The 12,484-nt window shown below is 44.1% G+C and overlaps 1 protein-coding gene across 1 annotated transcript in view; it reads left to right on the top strand.

Moving 5' to 3' along the window:
* Nucleotides 1-12,484, top strand: part of LOC119736505 (wiskott-Aldrich syndrome protein-like) — a 36,963-nt gene that overhangs the window by 17,521 nt on the left and 6,958 nt on the right. The window lies entirely within an intron of this gene.

The following is a 12,484-nucleotide window of genomic DNA, read 5'->3' as shown; positions in this document are numbered from 1 at the left end:
AGTTCCAGGTGCCTTTGGCGATGCATTCAAGAGACTCTCCCGTTGGTCTCCTTTAACTCAACTCCATATGTAAACCTTGAAGGGTGATTGTGCATTGTGCACAGGGTCAATACAGGGTCTATATAAAAGTAAAGTCTGTCTCGAGTCATTTGATCCATCAAGGTGGCGTTTTTCCCCGGTTTCATTGGCACGAAAAGAGTGAGAATTAGAGATCTATGTCTGTTTGCAACAGAGCATAGGGCTTTTCCGCATTATGATTTTTTTTTATCAATAGCACGTCCCTGACTATGCATGTACAACGTTTCAATAGTATCAGACATATGGTTCTCTAGATATATATTTTAAAATATGCAACTTTAAGACTATGCCACAAGACCATCATCACCTACCAACAGAGTGCGCTCGAATGATGCATGACGTTACTGGTCAGATTTTTGAAAAACCCACCCTTGCCACAACACACACTAACATCGTTGAAAGCAAGTTCACATTATGTTAGTATTTCCCCAATCTGCTGTTTCACCCATCCCAAGTTTCGTTACATTGGTGGCAGCGGCGGGATACGAATTCATTTTGATGACAGTTAGGTTTAGAATTTAATTTGGCAGTGGTGTCAACCGAGCCAGTAAAATACACAGTGACTTACGAATAGAAGTTGATTCCAATAAGATTCCAATTAGATAAAGACCCACATGTCTCATATTTTGCCCGATATTCCCGAATTCGGCCCAGGAGACCCAGTAGACCGTCAGGAGAAGTTAACTGCCCAGAGACCCAGTGGCACGCCTGTTCACCCAGTAGACGCGCCCGCAGCGTCCCAATATAGACCGCCAATGCATACAACACCACAGCGTACGTGATGTTTTCCCTTGGTTTCCATAACGGCCTATATGCTACTGGACGTGGTGTTTGTACCCCTTAAAGGGAATAATCATCAATTGCTTTTGCTGTAATTTTCAGAAATGGATGGAATTGGGAGGTTGGAAATATATAGCAAATATAATTACACTGACTTTTTCGAGGTTTTGGGTTCGAAAATGCTATAAAAACCAAGAAAAACAATCATTTTCCTGTAGTCTGGTTCCCCGACTCCATATAAGAAGAAACAAAGCAGTTTACATACATTGGGGAATTGTAAGGTCGGGGAACCAGTCTAGCTGGCTCGTACCCGTTCATAGGTTTGTAATCGATTGCAAACAAGTGCGATGGTCAATTGGGGCCAGTATTTGAAAAAAGACCAGTTTTTTCCAACGCTGATCGGCCGATCAGCGTTGGAAATTGATACAAAAATATCACTTTTCTTGAAAATGACACTATACCAGGTGCCATGAATTTACAGGATGCTAAACACTGTCATTCACTAACAGTCCAGCAAGGTATTTTAAATTGATTTGGTAGTTTTATTTTTTGATGTTTGCAAATATTGTATTTTCCACACAAGGCCGAATTCGCAGCCAGAGAGTTGTGCAACCAAGAATTCGAAGAAGTCGGTAGGGAAATAAAAATCACAACAAGAAGTATACAGAGTGACTTAATTGGCTGCAAACTGCTCCGACAGTGTACCCAAGAACAAACCATTCAACGTTAGTAGCGTGAGAGAGTCAGCGAGACCCAAGACAGAAAGGTTGACGGAGGTCCATGGGAGACAGGTTCGCCCGTACGGGAATAGAGATTTCCCAATTTTCCAACAGGCGGTAAACTAATAACGCCAGACCTTTCCCTTTCTGTGGCCAAGAAGATAAAATTGCTGTAAACTGTCTGCTGGTGTTCCATCTGCCATGATTTTGCACTCCATCTGGTTTTGAACCAATGGTTTAATTTTCCAGACTCACGATGTGCAGCCGACCGGAGTTTCCCAGCTCCTGCAGGGGTGTGCAGCCGGCCGGAGTTTTCCCGGCTCCGGATGTGCAGCCGTCTGGAGTTTCCCCAGCTCCTGGTGTGCAGCTGGCCGGAAAATTCCAATATATCAGTGTATTGCCGGCCGATGTTTTTCCCACTCCTGCTGTGCAGCCGGACGATGTTACACCAACTCCCAGTTTGATAAAACCGGCTGGAATTTACAACTCGTTTAATAATGCACGGGTGTCAACACCCCCGTTCTTGTGCTGCCTTAGAGCCCATCGGGGTGCAATTTACACCGGGCTCGGAGACGGCTAGTTTGCTACTTTCCCTTGCCTGAACCATAAGCTGAACATCGAGATTGGGACGCACAGCCGGATATAGAAATCTCCAGTTTTCCTGCACCATCCAGTTGGGGTCCACATGTCCTTCAAGGCTTGACCTAGCCTTGTACAATGCGGTCTCTCGGCTTTTTGTCGAAGGGAGATAATCGGGCCCTGCACCCACAATCAACGCGGCTACGTGCGTGTACGACCCTTGTCCGTACGAACGGCTAACACAACCAGCAAGCACACACACGTGAGTACGGACTTGTACGCATGGTGTAATCAGGCAGTAAATGTAGGCCTACTGTGTTCTGCGTGTGGGTGTTCGTACGTGCGTGTGGGGGATATACGCGCCGCGTGGCCTGTCGAACGACCCGGACTAGCTCATGCATGTACTGTGTGTGCATGGCTGTTGTACGAGTACGTGTGTGTACATGTACATGTACGTGCGTACGTGCAAGCATAGCCTCGCTGAATGGTACAAGTTACTTTCTCACTAGCAGCGTACGGGCATCGATATGTGCACGCAATTATGCCTTGCCAAGTTGGTTAGGGATTTTCTTATCGGCGAATTTTTTTTTCGGCGAATCGATAAGCCCAACGCCGTGGTCAAGGCTAGGCTTGACCTTAAGCTCAAAGGGTTTTCGCTGAGCGCCATCGCGATCAGCCGGGTGTCACAAGACCTAGTCCTGACCTGAAAACACATGGTTGCAATGACGAACAGCCCACCAACTACTATCAACTACAGCCCCAGGTCTTTCGCCGATAATCAGGAATGCATTCCAAGACGGCCAGGCGACGAAAAGACTGTTTCATTTGATCCCACGGTACGTCCTTCACCTGAACTTGTCAATTGATCTGATGAGAATCTGATCAAGCAGAGCACTGCCCATCAAGCAAGGGAAAGGAAAGACCCTTGATCAAGCCCGGCCGCTATGACGGGAAAATATCTTGGACGGCCAACCGGTGCAGCTCAGCAAATTTTAGGTGGTCTACCAAAGGAAACGACGGGGGACTACCGGCGACTGGTGAACAGGCGTGCTGTAAACCTACGGAAATACTAGACATGCACGGGGCATAACTGAGAAACAGGAGACAAAAGCCTCAAAAAGTCATGTCCAGTTGGCTGAGGACATTAGGCGCCTAGTGGACAAGGTTTATGTGGACCTTTTGGCAGACAGTCGAGACCGCATGGGCAGAGACCATTTTCTAGATGCCAATTGGCGGACGGCGAAATAAGCACTCGCGTTATCCGAATGTGCACCAAAACTTTGGACGACACCGTAGCCGGAGCAGTTGAACTGGAGGCCTTAATAAACGCTTATAACCAAGACCTTAAAAAGGCTCGCAGCGCAAGCGCTCAGTCGGCTCCTCAAGTAGCCTTTACACGCCGACCCAGTTGATGACGGAAAGAGGTTAACGACCGAGTTAAACAAGCAGATTCAGGAAATGTCTGAAATTGCCAAAAAAAACATGAACAACTGCTACAAGGGGAAAGGTCGATAGCCAGATAAAAAAGGACTAAATTGCTACAAAAGTGCGAGGAATACAGACATAATTAATTATAAGACCGAACTGTCCCTAGCTGCTTACCGGGAACACTAGTAGCGAGAAAGGTCATGCTGTTGCTCACACGTCAACAAACGCTAACAAGAAATCGGACACTGCTAGAAGCTGGGCATGCGGCCCATGACTCAGATGAACCAAAAGGGCCCGTACAAACACGGAATGCAACAGTTGTTTGTGAAGGACTATACATGGATATGCCGTCATCAACGGAGTAGATGTGGGGTATCGATTGATACTGGAGCAATTGCGTCGATTTTATCTGAAATAGTCGTGCAGAAATGGGCTACTGAAGACACACCTGATGGCACAAACAATTAAGTACCAACGTTCGAGTTCATCTCGCTTACGAGAAGTATTTGACTGTCATCGGAGAAGTAACTACCGAAATAGTTGGGTGGCCATATGTGGCACAGGTTTATCGTGGCTGTTATAAACACTTTTGGGATTAGATTTCCTGCGATCGGAGAGTTGCTTGATCAATGTCAACAAAAAGACTCGGGAATGGAGGAAGACAGAGTTTATGTCTGAGGGATACAGTACAGCGACAGAGGTGCTGCCGCGTGATTGTTACGGAAACAGTCGTCATCCCACCACAAATTGAAGTGATCATCGCTGGAAGCCTTGGAAAAGGTGACATTTTGTGGGGCATATGGAGTAATTGAGCCGACATCTGTTGGCACAGAGGGAGAACATAGCCTCTTCGCTAGTAAGCACAACTAAATTAAACCAGTGACGACGTGACACTTTACAAGGGTGCAACGGCAGGAACATTCCACAAAGTAGATGTAACTGTTGGGCAAACCCTCAACACAGGAACTGACAATAAGACTAAAGTGATGGAACACATTAATTTAGCCACTTCTGGCGACGGCACAAGTAGCCAGGATAAAATGAATGCTACTGTGCCAGCCCATGGGAGGACCTGTACCAGTGAGGCACCGAGGACTTAGACGAGGCAAAGAAAGTTCAACTCAGAGAACTGCGATTAAATATAAACATAATTTTTCGGCTAACAAAAGAGCCTTCGGTTGCACTAAACTGGCCAATCACTGAATCAAAACAGGAGATATGCTGCTCCTATCAAGCAACTTGTCCGACGATTTCCCCTTCAGCAATTAAGGGGCTGTTGCTGAGAAGGAAATCCAGTCGATGCTCGAAAAGGGCATAATCACACCGGCGTCAGGACCATGAGCGTCACCAATTGTACTGATCGGGGAAAAAGACGGAAGTTTACTATTGTAACATATAGATTTGGCGATAGTCTTTGGTTTGTTTGACTATACTATATGTTATGATAGGGTAGCTGTGGCTAAGAGCAGGATGAACAGATGACTACGAAGACTATACAAAGACACACTGGTGATGACTATGAGCTCAGCTATATGGAAAACTGGTTTATTTTCAAGAACTCAATATTCTACCGGTATTGTGTATGTACAGAACTATAACCTCAGACCATACGGCTGAATCAGCTTATGGGTATGGCTGGGTACTAGAATACGAAAGTTGGAGACAGAAGACAGAGGTTCTGAAGAGTTGCCTGAAGTGGGAAAACGTACCTTTTATACAGTTTCTGAGGGGCAACTTTGAGTGAAAATAGGAGATGATGTCATATAAAGAACACATAACTTACATGACATCATTTCTGAGTAAAGGTAGACTGACCATGGACTAACGTAATGGTCAGTCTGGGGGAGTACCCTTATGAGGTCACTTTCCCCTGTACAATGGTTAAATCACAGTCTTGGTATGCTGTGGGTGTATTGCTTGGAAAAGAGTGACGTGAAGACCTTGGGGTGTAATGTGGAACACCTGTTGTGAGAATGGTAGTATGTGTGCTCAGGGACAGTCTAAATTTCGGTCTTACACTATTCTGCGTGGACTATCGGCGCCTTCACGTCGTGACCAAGACTCTTATATCCCACCTTGCGGATTGATGACACAATAGACACGTTGTCCAGTTCCCGATACTGCACTACGTACGTTGGATCTCGCCTCCGGGTATTGGTAACTTTCTATGGACGACGAGCATAAAGAAAAGATAGGGTTAGCTACCCACTGTGTTCTGTACAAGTTCGACGTAATGCCTTATGGGCTGTGCAACGGCTCTTCCACCATTCTTCTTGTTTAACAGTGGCAAATGAGCTTGGTCTACCTTGACGACATTATTGTCTTAAGCCGAACTTTTGAAGAGCACATGGAACACCTGCAGCAAATTTTGTTAAGAATCCAACATGTAGGATTGAAACTACAGCCGAGGAAATGCCATATATTCCAGCCCAAGGTGTCAAATCTCAGACATGTTGTTTCAAATGAAGGTGTAAAAATGGACCCTGAGAAGATCCAATAAAGTCCAGAGCTGGCCAGCTCCAACCAATGTAAATGTAGTCCGTTTTTAGGCAGTGTCGTATTATTGTCGTTTTGTATCGGAATTTGCTGATGAGATTGGAATAATGAATGTTTTGCATTCTTGCAATGGTGAGAATATTTTCATTCGTTGAAAGATGGAATGTTCCATTTAACTGGACTTTGCCTCGTTGAATGGAACATTCAATCTTTCAACTCAAGAAAATATTCTCACCATTGCACTCAATAAACATTCATTTTGTATACCCGCATAATAGATCCTTCCATTCCTTGTCAATGCTCTATAAATTTAAACCATATTTCTTTCTCTTTTTTAATATTTTTTTTAAAATTATAATAACACCTCACTCAAATATTCTGTATCGTGATTGGCCTAGAGCGAGTCACATGATATTTGCTATTTTGCTGTCTTGCATGCTGTGCACGGCCAAAAAGACTATACGCATAGCAACCAAAGTACCATACCCATAGCAACCGGTGTGCGTATTGTTCCCAAGTGCGACAGAACTTGTTTCAAACATTGCGTGGGGCGGGTAGTTTTGAAATGTTCAAGTAAAATAATGTTCAACCAATTTTATATTGAAATAGAAAAAAAAAACATTTTAATTCTATTTAAATTAAATTAATCCGTTATCTCTTAAAATCCTAAAATTCAACGAGTATAATTACGATGTTTGATTGAGATTCTACGGAACCGTAATTACGTAGCGAAAGAGATCATATGAGATAGCGCTTGCCGCCCAGCAGATCATTCTTTAGCGCAAAGTTGAGTTTAACTGTGAAAAAAACAAGGGAATGGGGTTGGATACCAATTAGGAAGGGCATATGATCTCTTTCGCAACGTAATTACGGTTCCGTAGAATCTCCATCAAACATCGTAATTATACTCGTTTAATTTTAGGATTCTATGTCACCTCCATTACGTAACTCTGAGACCATATGAGATATTTAGAGCCAGGTAAAACAAAACTTTAATCAAGATATAACAACCATGGCTAGATCATCTTTGAACATAAATATTTATTGTTGTACAGCACACAATACATAACTGCAAAATTGTTAAAAATATTATAATTCAGACCGTTTTGTTCCATATACAAATAAAGGAAGTAAATTGTAAGTCTGTAAAGTCTTAAGATACACTTTCCTGAAGTTTTGTTGAAAATGCAGCAAGTTTCTCTAAATATTGGTTTGTTGTAAAACCGAGCGAAAGTTGCAGATCCAGACCAGCCTGCCGTGGCCAGTATGGTCTGAATGGTAACACCACATTACTGGCTGCCGATGTTGAGGCTGCTCATACACTGTGTGCTTTGAAGACAGAAGCATCAATGCCCGCGTCATTTAAGGCATCTTTAATCCATCGACTGATGGTATCTCTAGAAACAGCCTTATACGGCTGTCTGTAACTAATAAAAAAAACTACATTGATTTCCTCGCAGTGTAGAAGTGCGAGATAAGTATTCGTTCAGTGCTTCAACCACACAAAGCTTCTTATTAGAAGTGAACGCAGGCAAAACAATATCTGACAAATGCACTCCTGGGCGTGTTTGTTTCAGTAGTTTGTGAACTGAAATACGACACTCATTGGCTGTAAGATTAATATCACTGAGTGTCAGTAGATACAAAGTCTGCACTCTCTGAGCTGATAACAATGCTAACAACGTTACTACTTTTTTACATAGATTCATCAGTGACAATTTTGAATTGATATCCAATGAATCAAAATATCGTAAGACAATGCTTACATCCCAGATTGTTCGATATCTAGGAAAGGAGGGTCTCTTTACAAATACTCCTCTCATAAACCTACAAATTAATGAGTGACTACCAAATGATATTCCATTAGGAAACTCAACAATAGTGGCTATTGCCGATCTGACGGTGTTAATAGCACTATAACTTAACCCTGCTTCAAATAATTCGGTTAAAAAATCCAGAGCCTCGGTTATAGATGGCGATGTTGGATTAGTGTTTCTTTTACTACAGTATAATTGCCATTTGAGTAAGTATGTTCGATACTGTTTTTGCGTTCCTGGCCGCCAAGAGGACAGGATGACTTCTGCAGAGCGGTCCGAAATGCCTGAGCTTTGGAGACGTCTCCGCACAAGTGGCATGCCAGAAGGGACATCTTATGTAGGGGGTGTACTGCCGCCTGGTCCTGCGGTAAATAAAGTGGTGCCCTGTATGGTTGTGCCACCAACATACTCATCACATTCGGAAACCAGTGTTGAGTTGGCCAATTCGGGACTACAAGCAATCCATCCGCTTGGTCCTGTTGTACCTTCTGAAGTACACGGCCTATCAGACTGAATGGAGGAAAAGCATAAAAACGGGAATTATTCCACGGTAATAAAAACGCATCAATTGCGTGAGCTTCAGGGTCTGGTTTCCAAGAAACATAGGGCTTCAACTGATTATTTAATCTTGAGGCAAATAAGTCCATATCTGGTGTGAAAAATATTTGTGTCAATTGCCGAAACAAATTCGGCTTAAGCATCCACTCGATATCGACATTCGTGCACCTGGACTCCATGTCGGCTTGCAGTGCACGTTGGATTTGCCGGGTATGTGTGATGCTGACAGCCAGATATTTCTGGCAACACACCAAAGCCACATATCTTTTACGAGATCATTGCAAGACTTATAGTGAATTCCACCCATATTATTAATGTAGGTCACTGCCGTTACAATGTTCAGTTGTAATCGGACATGTGCTTGCTCCAAATTCGAGCAAAATGACTTTAAAGCCAAAAATCCAGCAAGTAGTTCTAAGACATTTATGTGATTTTGTAACTCTTGCGGGGTCCAATGCCCCCAGTAGCTTCCCCATTGCATTCTGCACCCCATCCTACTTGAGATGCATCAGATGATACAATTACATTTGGCTGGGAATGTATATTTAAGCATTTAAAAGCTTGTTTGGATTCGATATTTTCAATCCACCATGTCAGCTCATTCCTTGCATTTAATGACAACCTCGTTGAAGTATCATAGTCATTGATGTTATTCTTTAGTGCCTCAATTTTATCCCATTCAATATAGCGATAGTAATAAGAAAGTCCTGGAAGACATGACACTAATTTTCCAATTACTTGGGCCACCTCTCGGATCGAGGGTGATTTCTTCAGGAGCAGATTCTTGCATAATTCCTGAAGTTCGGCTGACTTATCTGTTGTTAATGACACAGTCATCTTCTCTGAATTTAGCACAAATCCCAAGAAGGTACATATTTTGGCAGGTTTGAATACTGACTTAACTTCATGTACTATAAACCCCTTTTGGGTCAATAAATTTGTAATTGCATTCACATTTGTGCAACAATTCTCGTAGGAGGCACCAAACAAAAGTGAGTCATCAATGTAAGCTACTGACTTAAAACCACGAGCCCTCAGATAGGAATAAATAGGCTTCATCCGCTTTGTAAAAATACGGGGAGCACAAGCAAGACCATTTGGGAGACAAGTATACTGATACAAAGTGTCCCTCCATTGGAATTTCAAATACTTTATGTGTTCTGGTGCAATGGCTACGGTTTAATAAGCATCACGTAAATCAACAGATGCCATGTAACAGTCTGTAGTTATCAGATTAATGACAGACTGAAAAGTTCCATCTTAAAATGGTGGTATTTTACAAATCTGTTTAAACATTTCAAGTTAAGGATCATTCTATAAGATCCATCCTTCTTTGGTCGAACGAAAATGTTCGAAACAAACTGTTCATAATCATGGGTGGTTTCTTCAATCACTCCTTTGTTAAGGAGTTTTTCGACCTCTTGATCTATTATCTGCTATTCTTTAGGGCTTAATGCAAATTGCTTTGGTTCCTCCACTTGAAAGGGAGCTTTTTCGAATTCAGTGTGTAATCCCTGAACTATGTCCAGTATGGAGGGATCTGAGATTAGTTTTCCTCCATTCTGGGAGATACATATTCAGCCTACCCGCTACAAATGGGGTTGCTTGTGCACTATTATTACTGTGAGTGCTCACCTGGGCTTCAATAAGCGCAGGCATTGCATTTACATGCGGTATCCTTGGCCTTTCTTGCCTCGTCGGGATGAGAAGTTGCCCCTTTGGTAATTTGCATTGTAATGGCTGCTGTCACGCCACTATTTTGACGAGGAGCCACGTCCTGCAGCAAAGTAGTGAGAATATTGCCCTCTACGGGTCGGCCATGTAGATGCTGCTTTGTTGAAGCCATGTTGTGCATTCAATCTTCCAATTTTATTTCCAACTTTGTTAGTTGCACTGATGTCTTGCACCTTCTTGGGCAAGTCATCGCCGAACAGTTGTTTGGTTTGGGGAATGCTTTGGGTGCATAATTGCCTGTACTGAGAATTCAGATCTGGCTTAATCAATTCTCTTCGGCGATTATTCAACTCAAAATTGACATGTGCTACAAATGTCATTGCATCAATTGCAAGTTTAATCTCTTCCTTAGAATTTTCTTTAGTCAAGGATTTGTCAGTTAGCTGTACAAGTGGTACAAAGGATGTTATCAGTAATCCTTGCACCTTTTGACATTTGATGTCCATTGATCTTGTACTGGGTTTTAGTTGCGAGCAGATTTCTGGGTTAACAACAGTTTTTGTGATATTTTCACAATTTTGTGGGCGAGGATATGAGTTCTGCTTTGTTGTTAGTTTTTCATCAGAAACTTTTGATTTCAAAATTCTGTCCACTAGTGTTGCCAGTTTGTCCTTAACTTTTGGCCCAGTGTTGTCCTCAGCCTCATACTCCTGCTGAATGTCCCCTAGAAAATCAGTTTCATCTGATGATTCATTGGCAGAAATCATTAAATCATCAAATTGTGCGTCAGAATTTTCTTAGCACTACTTTCCTGCAATTTTACTTTTTTCCCCACATGATTACCGCTTTCGGTTTTAGCTTTGCGTTTTGGGTTATTTAACCCCGCAATATGAGCTGTCATAGCACCCGCTATTTGGGAAAAGCCTTGTTGCATGTTAGCCATAAAGGAATCATTAAAATTCTGCCACATCTCAGCATTATTAAGCGAATTATCGCCTTGCTGAGTAGATAATGAATCTGAGGCATTTGCCCGCGATCCTCGAGTCCTTTTAGGTGCAGGTTTTTTACCTTTTGCAGTACCCTTGCCTTTGCCTTTACCACCTTGTTGTTTAACAGTGGGTCGGCCTCCTCTACTAGTAGCTGTTTCAGCGAAACTAATGTCTTCACCCCGCTCCCAGCGACCTCAACATCCGAGGCAGCACGCGTCCTTTTCAGTACGGGCGGACCTATCCGTCGAAAGCCTCGCAATCCTGCAAGTCAACGTCGAAGGGCTCACCATCGCCAAGCTCGACGTCCTTGAACAGATTGCCACCAAGAACAAGGCAACTGTCGTCCTACTCCAGGAAACACACAAGAAGAACGATGCCATCCTTAATCTCCCCGGGTTTACGCTAGCCGGCCACACCAAGAGCAAACATCACGGCCTGGCAACACTTGTTTAAGATGGCGCCTCCTGGTCACCGGCAGGCCAATGCGCAGATGATGCCGAAACCGAGTGGATCGCCACCAAGGTGCAGGAGACCAATGTGGTGAACGTCTACAAGCCACCACCGAGCCGACTAGATCAAGGCTCACTGCCAGACATCCCTGTTTCAGCCCTGTATGCCGGCGATTTTAACAGCTGGCACACCGACTGGGGGTATAAGACAATCGACAAAGACGGCGAGTTTCTGGCAGATTGGTCCTCCTCAGCCGACGCAGTGCTCCTCTTCGACCCAAAGGAGCCCCACTCGTTCATCTCCAGGCGCTGGAACACCAAGTCCAACCCAGACCTGGCCTTCGCCAAAGTTTCTGGGCAAGAACCACTGCCACTTCGGCGCATCTTGGACCGATTCCCTCGCTCACAACATCGCTTGTCACTAATCACAACACCATCACTGATCCAGTCGACGGAGGGAAAACCAGTCCGGAGGTGGAACTTCCGCAAGGCGAACTGGGCAAACTTCACACGAGATGTCAACACCGCTGCCGAAGCCCTGCCATTGTCACCGCCACCAACATCGACGATTCATATGAGGCCTACCGCAAGGTGCTCCAAGACGCCGCCATGTGAAGACCTTCTGCGCGCTCACAATGAAGCCAAGAGCAACGTTGAGAGGGCTACAGCCGCCACAGATCTCCTTAACCGGCTGAACACCAAACGGAGAGAAAGGTGGACAGAGACCGTCGAGTCAATCGACTTTACCCACTCCAGCCGACGAGCGTGGCAGACCATCAACAAGCTGACTGGCCAGGGAACCAAACCAAAACTATGCCCCATCACTGCAGACGCCATCGCAGCACAGCTCATCAGCAATGGCAGGTTCCTCAACGCAGACAAGGCCTTCACCAGGAAGATCACCGGCGAGGTGAACG

This window comes from Patiria miniata, unplaced genomic scaffold (assembly GCF_015706575.1).
Source record: "Patiria miniata isolate m_02_andy unplaced genomic scaffold, ASM1570657v1 HiC_scaffold_3, whole genome shotgun sequence".
NCBI classification, from domain to species: Eukaryota; Metazoa; Echinodermata; class Asteroidea; order Valvatida; family Asterinidae; genus Patiria; species Patiria miniata.
The sequence above is the reverse complement of the archived record's forward strand: the minus strand, read 5'-3'. Positions and strand labels throughout refer to the sequence as shown.